This window comes from Elephantulus edwardii, unplaced genomic scaffold (genome assembly GCF_000299155.1).
Source record: "Elephantulus edwardii isolate Elephantulus edwardi_28Jun2011 unplaced genomic scaffold, EleEdw1.0 scaffold00029, whole genome shotgun sequence".
Lineage (NCBI taxonomy): Eukaryota > Metazoa > Chordata > Mammalia > Macroscelidea > Macroscelididae > Elephantulus > Elephantulus edwardii.
In genome coordinates this window covers 8925662-8935110 of record NW_006399779.1, presented here as the reverse complement: position 1 = coordinate 8935110, position 9449 = coordinate 8925662, and the positions used below count along the sequence as shown (strand labels likewise).

At 33.9% G+C, this 9449-nt stretch overlaps 1 pseudogene; it reads left to right on the top strand.

The window, feature by feature from the left end:
* LOC102872777 overlaps positions 1–9193 on the top strand; it is an 11838-nt pseudogene extending 2645 nt beyond the window's left edge.
* Positions 9194–9449: the final 256 nt, after the last annotated feature.

Here is a 9449-nt window from a genome sequence, read left to right as displayed (position 1 = left end):
TCTCTCTCTCTCTCTCTCTCTCTCTCTATATATATATATATGAATGAAAAGTATAAACATTTCATACGTATATTTTTAAAGCAAGGCTGTTAGAGATGAGCAGTTCAGAAAAATAGTTGAGGCACATTTTCCTTTATTGTCTTTAATGTGTTAAACAGTTGCATTAAATCTGAAAAAGACGTCTGTGTATTAAGAGAGAGAAAAAGAAAATGCTTTAAGAAGTACTGAATGTTTTGATTTATAAAGACATTTTTATGGTCTCAAAATGATGAAAAAGGAAAACTAAGCATAAGTGTGAATATAATGAAATATTTTAGCATCCCAGATTTTGTCTGTTTGATCAATATATAAGGCTTTTAACATTATACCAAATTTCAAGAATATTTAAAAACCTATACTCTAAAATATGGGGGGGAAACCCCTCACCCAACAAAATCACCTCTAAAACCATCAAAACCTTATAATTTGTTTGAATTTGTATTCAAATTTTATAAATAAACTAGTAGAAAAAAAGAAAATAAAAAAACCAAAAGCCCTTATATTCTGCTTTTCCTATCTACGTCTTTTGGCACTAAATTCTTTTATCTTGAAGCATGCTCAACAGTCTTAACAGTTGTTTAATTTTAAAACATAAAGTTGAAGAAAAAGAAATTTGCTTATTTTTGTATTTCTACACAAATACCTATTTCCTTTTGACACGCCCAGTTGTATATTCTTGAGTCTCTTTTCTTTTGTATTATTAGAACTGAAAATTATTTGCAATGTTTAGAAAAGCCACTTGTAGTGATACCTTTATCAGGTCATCAGTAGTTAAGTGTTAAGCCTGGAGAGGGGAATTTCTTAGCAAATCTCCCTCCTGGCATTAATGAACTTTATTTGAACTTTTTCATGAACCTTGACCTTAGCCTTTTCTATTTAGTTTTATGTACAATTATGTCAAGGTCTAATTGGAGAGGTAAAGTGGAAATGGATTTAGATTCCTATGTCTTTAACCAATCAGAACTTCTATATTAATGGATGATAGTAATTCTTGATATCCTTTCCCCGGATTTTACTTCTGGGATCACATACAAAAAACAATAAAATTTTGCTTGTACTCTTTCAAAAGATTATATTCTTTCACCTGATTCATGAACATTCCCAAAGGAACTTTCTTTTCAATAAATTTTGATGATGTAGCGTCAAAAGAACGCTCAGAACTACTGATTTTATGTTTCCAAACTTACTCATTTTTCATTTTAACTTTAGCTTGGCTATTACAGCATGCAACTGCATTAAGCACACTACATTAGGGTGGTCTTAAATATATACTGACTCATATGTATTAAAATGAGATATTATATTTAGGACAGCATAAAGTCACTTAGTCTCACATTTATCACATTTATTTCCTTAAAAGTGGAAACATTTTAGAAATTGCTCAGAGCTAAGCAGAATCTTTTTAATTGGTAATTTTTGAAGTAGCATAAATGAGTTCCTATGAAATGTGGTTAACACTTTCAGTGACAGGGTCTGTTCCATCTCATTAGCATTCTTGTTATGTAGTGGTGCTGTTGGTGGGGGTGTTGAAGTAGGAATGCCATTGTGTTGAGTTCCAGTGTTTGGGGACAAACACTGCTGTGGAAGGAACGTGTGAAAAGGCCACAGTCCTGTCAGTGAATGAGGAAGGCTGTGCTTTCTGTGAGCTTCAAGCAGGGAAGCTGTCATTCATAGGCCTAACACAGCTAAACAGAGGCCAAAACACAAGCCTGCACTACCTTTTAAAATGATATTAGTGATTTTTAAACATGATCTTCTTTATTTATGATCCTACATAGAGCTTTTACTTGCTGTCAGTAAACAAAATATATGTCAGTCTGTTCAGAAACACTGTAGAGATGCATAAAAGTCCATGGAATGATGCCAGGCAGCTACATAAATAATGATTCAGAATGGCTGATGGGCAGTGTTAAATACAAGCCTGATTTTGGGAAGCATCCATTTCTGGAAGTACCCTCTTGATTTTGAGACACTTCTGAGTTTTGTTTTGTTTTGTCTTTCCTAAACCAACAAAATTCCTGGAGAATTTTGTATAATTATCACACAGAACTAAACAAAACAAACAAACAAAAATACATTTTAAAAAAGCTCTAGAAACTTATAGTTTTAATAATTTAAAACTGTTCACAGTGCAGCTTACAGATTACTATAGACTTGAAATTACAAAACAATGGATATGAACACCTCACTATAATTATTTTTGTTACCACCATCTTAATTATAAACAGAATCATAGTTTCTGTATTAAAGATGTGAAAAATGAATCTTCTGTGGATTTAAGAAATTTGAAGAAACTCTGGCTTATTGCTGATTTTCAACCCTGTTGAAAGAAAGGAATCAACAACATGATTATGTTTTAGCTTATTTTATTACTTAAAACAGCCAGCCAGCCATAAGTAATATCTTTACTTATTTCTTAAAATCTTGAGGTCTGAACACTGGAATGGCATAGAAATACCCTAATAATTTATTTTAGTATGTGAAGTTGAAAGGGAAGGAACTTTTAAAATTCCTGTCATTTTAATTTGGAAATGTGCTCTTGAGCTATGTGGAGCAGATAACCACTTCATAACATTTGTGGAAAGTTATATCTTTCTGCCTGAGTATATAGTTCTGAGGGGGAACTGGGGATGCTAGCCAATTCTTTCCTTTTATTAATTCAAGTAAGTTTCACTTTTTGCATGCTATTATGTGCTCTTTCTAAAAGTTTTATGTTGAATGGTTTAGAAAGCTCAGGCAGTGAATTTCTAGTTAAAAAGTTAGGTTTTAGTTTAAAGGTTGGAACTATAGTGTAGCTTTAGTTTATGAGCACATCATTCAGTGAAGAATTGGTCAACTAATTTCAGTATTTCTTGATTTTGAAGCTTAACCTTAAAAAAACATTTTATTAATATGCAAAGCCAAGTTTTAGCAAAGCACTTGTATTTTGTTAAGTAAATTTGCATGTTAATGTTGTGTCATTTTACTCATACTTTCAATAAATGTTTTACTTAAATTTTAAACCAATAATAAAAATGCAGTTCTATTCTAAATATGTTTAGTTCAAAATATGCTTGAATTACATTTAGTTATGATAGTCTTATACATGAAAAAAAGTTTTAAAAGAATATTAGTGTTGAAAGTTTACCATTTATATCTTATATCTTTGATTGTAAAAAGTGTTTATTAATCCAATCACTACTAAAAAAGAATGATTTTGATTTCATTTTACATGCATTTTATAAATTTAGTTCTTTTCTTGGTTTAGCCTGCAACTATTTCAGTTTTGAACAAACTCCTTGATGTTTGTTGAATTCTTGGTACAAAAATCCATAGTATATAAATATACCTTACATTTAGAAGCTTGAAAATTAACTTGAAACTAAAACTACTTCTGAAATAATGCTATAGAATATTTAGTTGTTTGTAGACCTAAGGGATTGTTGAATGTTTCCCCCCCTGAAACCAAGCTGCATTCTAGTTACTTGAAGTATTTTAAGAACCTTAAACTTGTGTCTTTTTCTAAGTGTCATGCTTTGAGCAGGCCTAACATCAGTTAAATGAAGTGAAAATTGCATTCTTGTCTTGATAGAGATGAAAATGGATTTCTGGTCATGAAATAGATGTAGTTGTCACTTTTTAAAAAAGGTGTCAGCAGTTTGCTTCAGCGAGTAAGGTGCCAATTCAGTATGGCAGTAAACTTGTGATCTGAGCAATCAATAAAATGCTTCAATAACTTCTGCTTCATTACACTTATAATAAGAGGCTATAGATCCATGGCACATAAAATGTTGATAAAGAGGATATGTGGGGACTGACTGGGACAATTTTCTTGAAAGTACAGTAAGTGCAATATTGCCATCTAGAGTTGGTTCATAGGTAATTATTGAAGGAGAGGGAAAAAAAAGAAAAAAGACTGGACTAAAACAAGAACTGGTGTTGAAATACTGTTTATTGTCCATCATTTATTTATCAGATATATTTATCTTCATGGACAGTCTAGTTATTTTTTTATTGACTCCTCATAAAGTTTTTTAATTTAGGAGAAAAAGTTTTAAATCAGCATTTTTCTTTGATTTGCTTAGAACTCTATTACCAGATGTCACTTTTATATATATCCTGGCTCAAAAGAAAACTTTTTACCAAGATAACTTTTAAATAGTTCTCTTTGAGAACAAATTAGACCTAGAGTATTTTCACTTTTGTACTTGGTAACTCAATAAAGAGCTTTAACTAGCACCTCAGTAGAGTGTCCTTTCACTTTTAGAATGATTTCATTATCTCTATTTATATAATTTCTTTTGCTAATATTAACTACCTTAAAATACATTTTATAATAATATTTAAAAATACATTTATTTAAAAACTTAAAATTTCCCTGAATTATTTAGAAAAAGAAGAAAGATAGATTTTCCTATTATGTAATGAAAACTATTTTCATCAAGGGCCAGCATGAGTTGGAATCAACTTGATGGCAATTAACAACAAATTCCTTTTGGGATTATCTAATAATGTCATTGTCTTTAAACAGACATCTTAAAAAAGCTTTAGTTGTCACTTTGTTTTCACTGATGATGTATAAATTTGCTTAAATTGTTTAACATTGCAATATTTTTTCAGAATGAACTAATTTGAAAAAACATTTTAAACTAATCCTTACTTAAATCTGCTTCTTCACTTGACTCTGAAACTGTCAGCCACAAACCATGGCTCTTTCTTCTTTTAAATCTGACCTAAAGTATTTGTTTTTTGGTTTTTTTTTTAATTTTATATTGGTTTACATACAAAGTTTATAAAATTCATATACGTTGTTTTTCACATGACCTTAAGTGTTTTATAGGATTTTTCAATGTTATATACAGTAAACTTAAATGAATATAATTTGACTTTTTTTTTTTAATACTTTGACTTTTTAAGAAGAAGTAACAATCTGGAAAGTATTCCATCTTCTATTTTATCTATTTTTCCATGTGTATAGACAGCATCTATAAACCTCTAGGCATTGGTCTTCAGGTTTCACTGAGAATAAATTAGCATTATTAATAACATATTTTTCTAGAATTATGGCTTTTAGAGGGTTTATGTTCTCAGTATTTCTGTTTGTGAATGATTCTTACAATTGTAAAAAAAGAAATGATTATGACTAACTTTTTTATTTTTTTACCCCAATTTTAGCCTTACATAATTCCCATATTATAGCATTCCTCTTAAATTTAGGCACTTCTTTAGATGAAGAAACCTTATTTTTAAATTGTACCAAGCATGAATGTTGCATTTAAAAACTCTCAAATAAATATAGCATTGTCCTTGTAAAGTAAGTGAACGTAGACCTGACAAATTTTGTTTAAATTACTGAACCACCTATAGGTATTATTGCCTATGACTCTTTTGAAATGAGAATAAATTTTATAGAGTTATAACAGCAAAGTGAAAGAGTGTGTTTGATAGATTCCCTGAACAGTTTCAACACCCACAGGTATTATTTGTAAGAAAACAATCATGCCGAGTCTTCAGCTGGTTAGAGAGGGCACAGCATTCTATCTTCACCTGACATCCTATCTGTTCTGTCAACATCCTGGGCCCCCTGCCTGCTGCTCCCTCCTCCCCAAACAATAATGCTCACTGAGAGGTTTGTGTGAATGGACAAGAATATGAATTTATTCCCCCCTTGAAGAACTAAAATGGTATTGAAGTCACTTTCTTAGTCAGAAGGAAAAGTGTCTAGAGAACGGACTAGTATTTTCTCTTTGCTATTCAATTTGTCAATATTGTCAGAGATTGCTAGTTAACATCTCTGATTATTAGAAAGTTGGGCTAATGATTAATGAAAGGGAGATGCTTGGTGTAAACATTTTGGACATCACTGCTTTCCTTCATCTGATTCAGAGACAAATAGTGATTTCCTCTCACCTGTTGTTGCTAATTAATAGCATTAGCTTAAACAAAAACAATCATTATAATTTGCTGACTTTCAAAATAGCATAATTATTTGCTCATATTCTGTACATGAAGCAAAAAAAGTGGAAATAAGTTTAACATTAATTTACTGGTCTCGTCAGTCAAATTTTGTCACCTTAACTATGGCAGAAAATAAATTTTATGTAATTTCCTAAACAATAAGCTAATCAGAATACTCTTACACTTGAAGATTTCACATTCCTAAATTAGCCAATCATGCGTGGGAAAAGAATATTGCAAGAATATATTTATCAACATTTAGTATATATGTATCACCGGGAAGGAAATGGGGAAAGTTTGAGAGGGGAGAATACTAACATAAATAAGAGGTGCTGGGAAAATTTAATCTTTCTGATTTACAGATTGCAAATGAGTCATGTAGTCTGGAATTGTGCTACCTAACAAGGAGCCATTAAAAGTCCTATGTGTCTTTTAAATTAATTACAAACCTCATTTAATTAATTAAAATTTTCAATTATTTCTAAATTTTAAATTCATTCTAATTGAATGAAATAATATAAATCTGTTTTTAATCTAGCTGTTCTCATTTGTGTTAGTTAGGCCCTTCAATGTCTCTTTTTGAAAAAAACAAACCCATTGTTGTAGAGACAATTCCAACCAATACACAAAGTACAAAAGCAGTCTGCAATATGTATTTCACAGCTCAACTCTCAACTTTTTTGAGGGTTTATATACAACTGAAAATGTTTGCTTTGATGCCCTTAATTGAGTTGCCCAATTTGCTGGTTTCCACTTAATCAGTTTTCAATCTGTATGCTGAGTAAATTGTCTGAGAAGGTGGGCTACAGGAAGAATATGGCTTCAGGATTGGAAGAGTCATAAATACTTGTATTATGCAGATAATACCCCTTGCTTACTGAAAGTGAAGAGGATCTGAAACATTTAGTGAAGAGGATCAAAGACTACAGCCTTCAGTTTGGATTATGTTTCAGCATCAAGGAAATAGAAAACCTCACAATTGGTCCCATACTTAGGTAATAGCATGATAAATGGAGATAAGATTGAAGTTGTCAGTTTATTTTACATAAACCCACAATCACATCCATGGAAGAGCATTAGCACTGAGACCTGGGGAGCAAAATGTCCTGGGGGCAGTATACCTGAGTCTTTCCCAGCCCCCAGGGACTTTGTGTGTGTAGGTGGAAGCAATCCTTCCCATTCAGTCACAGGAGAGGAGGTAGGTACATTATTAGCACTGAGACTTGGAAGGAAAATGTCCTGGGCAGCATTCTTGACATTTTGCTAGCTTCCCAGAGGCTTTATCTTCTCAGGTAGAAGCAGCCCCTCCCATCCAATCACAGGAGAGAACTGCACTGCTACCACCAAGACTTGGGGAGGAATGTGTCCCTCCCTGGCAATGGTCCTGGGACTTAGTTTACATCTGGGGTAAAGTACTCTTTCCTATGAAACTATAGGACAGTACAGAGAAGCAGGCTCACCACAGCTGGGCAAAGGGAGAGACCCTAGCTCTCTGCCCTTCAAAGGACAATCAGATGAGAAGTTTATCACAGGAAACACCCACAGATGACCAGCAGGGAAGATTGACACTGGGAAACGGAATTGAAGCAACACTTAAAATCTGTCCCTCTATCAATAACATCATAAAGATAGAGAACTGACAACTAACTGCATAGACAAAGCACAGAAACTGTCTCACACATAGCAAGAACTTCACATAATGCCAACATTATGAAAAAGCAAAATAAGTCTTATCCTAAGAAAGTGGACCAGATCACAGAACTAATTGTCCAGAGAAGGGAAGATAGAAGAAATAGACCAATCTGTAGTTATAGAAACTTGTATTAAAGAAGTTACAAATGATGGAAGAAAGAGTTGAATCCATAAGTAAAGGGCAACAAGAAATAAAAATGTAATTACAAGACCGAGAGTGTATAACCAATACTAGAAAAAACAAAAGCATGACAACACAATCCAGAATATCAAGATTGATATTGCAGAAATTTTTAACATTTTGGAGGGACAAAAATACAGAATAAAAGCAATGAAACAGAGAATCAGTGAACTAGAAGACAAGAATCACAATGAAAACTTACTAGAAAAAAATGGAAAAAAATGGTGAGAAGACAGGAAATTGAAGAAAACATTACAGCCATGTTGGGATACATGAAATGGAACAAAATGAATGTGATCGTAATTCCAGAATAAAGGGGGAAGCTCTGAGATCATTGTAAGAGGGATTGTTGTTGTGTACCATAGAGTTGGGACCAACCCATAGCTGACGCACAGGCAGGTTTTCAGAGTCAGTTAATCGCACAGGAGGAGATTGCCCAACTTTCTCCATGGAGCAGCTGGTGGCTTCCAACCATGTGCCTTTTATGATTGCAGTGCAGCTTCTGGCCCCTGGGCCACCAGAGTATCATGTCCAGGTATCATGACAAATGAGGAAATACACATTCAAGAAGCATAGCAAACTACAAACAGACTAGACTCCAAAAGAAAAATATCAAGACATATCATCGTGAAATTCTCCAAACTTAAAGACTGGATAGAATACTAAAAACAGTACAAGTGTGGAGTTTCTCTTTCTATGACATTTACTAGTCATTGCTTGACTGGCTATATAATTGGGCAGAAATATGTGGAGAGGGCATGTTAATCTATCCACATGGGGATTGGCTGTCTATCAATCTACAAAGGGATAGGCTAGTCTTGCCATTAAACTGAGCAACCTAGCTTGCGCATAGAGAATCTGATGCTGTCGGACGGCTGTCACCATAAAGTTCAACCCTTTCGTTACCTCGAACTGCAGCAAGAACCGCAAATTCCACTTCAGTGCCCCCTTGCATGTGCACAGGAAGATCATGTCCTCCCCACTGTCCAAGGATCTGCGGCAGAAGTACAACATGGGCTCCATGCCCATCCGCAAGGATGATGAGGTCCAGGTGGTGCAAGGACATTACAAAGGTCAGCAAATTGGCGAGGTCGTTCAGGTGTACAGAAAGAAGTATGTCATCTATCTCGAAAGAGTACAGCATGAGGAAGCTAATGGTACAACTGTACATGTGGGCATTCACCCAAGCAAGGTGGTTATCACCAGGCTGAAACTGGATAAAGATTGGAAAAAATTCTTGAATGTAAAGGCAAGTCTCGTCAAGTTGGAAAAAAGAAAGGCAAATTAACGGGGATCAGCCCCGTTAGATCGAACAGTTCTGCCGGGAGAAGGGAGGAGGATTAAATGAAGGCGCAGAGAGGCTACCAGCTGATGGTGGATAGCAATTTTTTATTTTTTCAGAAAAAGCCCATATAGGTTTTAGTAGCACATCTGCTGTAACAGTCGCATTATCTTGACTGTTTGGTCAAACATTAACTCTCACAGGCCTCAGCTCAATACAAAGATGTTTTCCAGAATACCTTATTGTGTGCTCTAAGGAACGAAGATTTTCGGTTAATAAGGACACTACATTCCCTAAGGTCTGAGACCTTTGGTCATT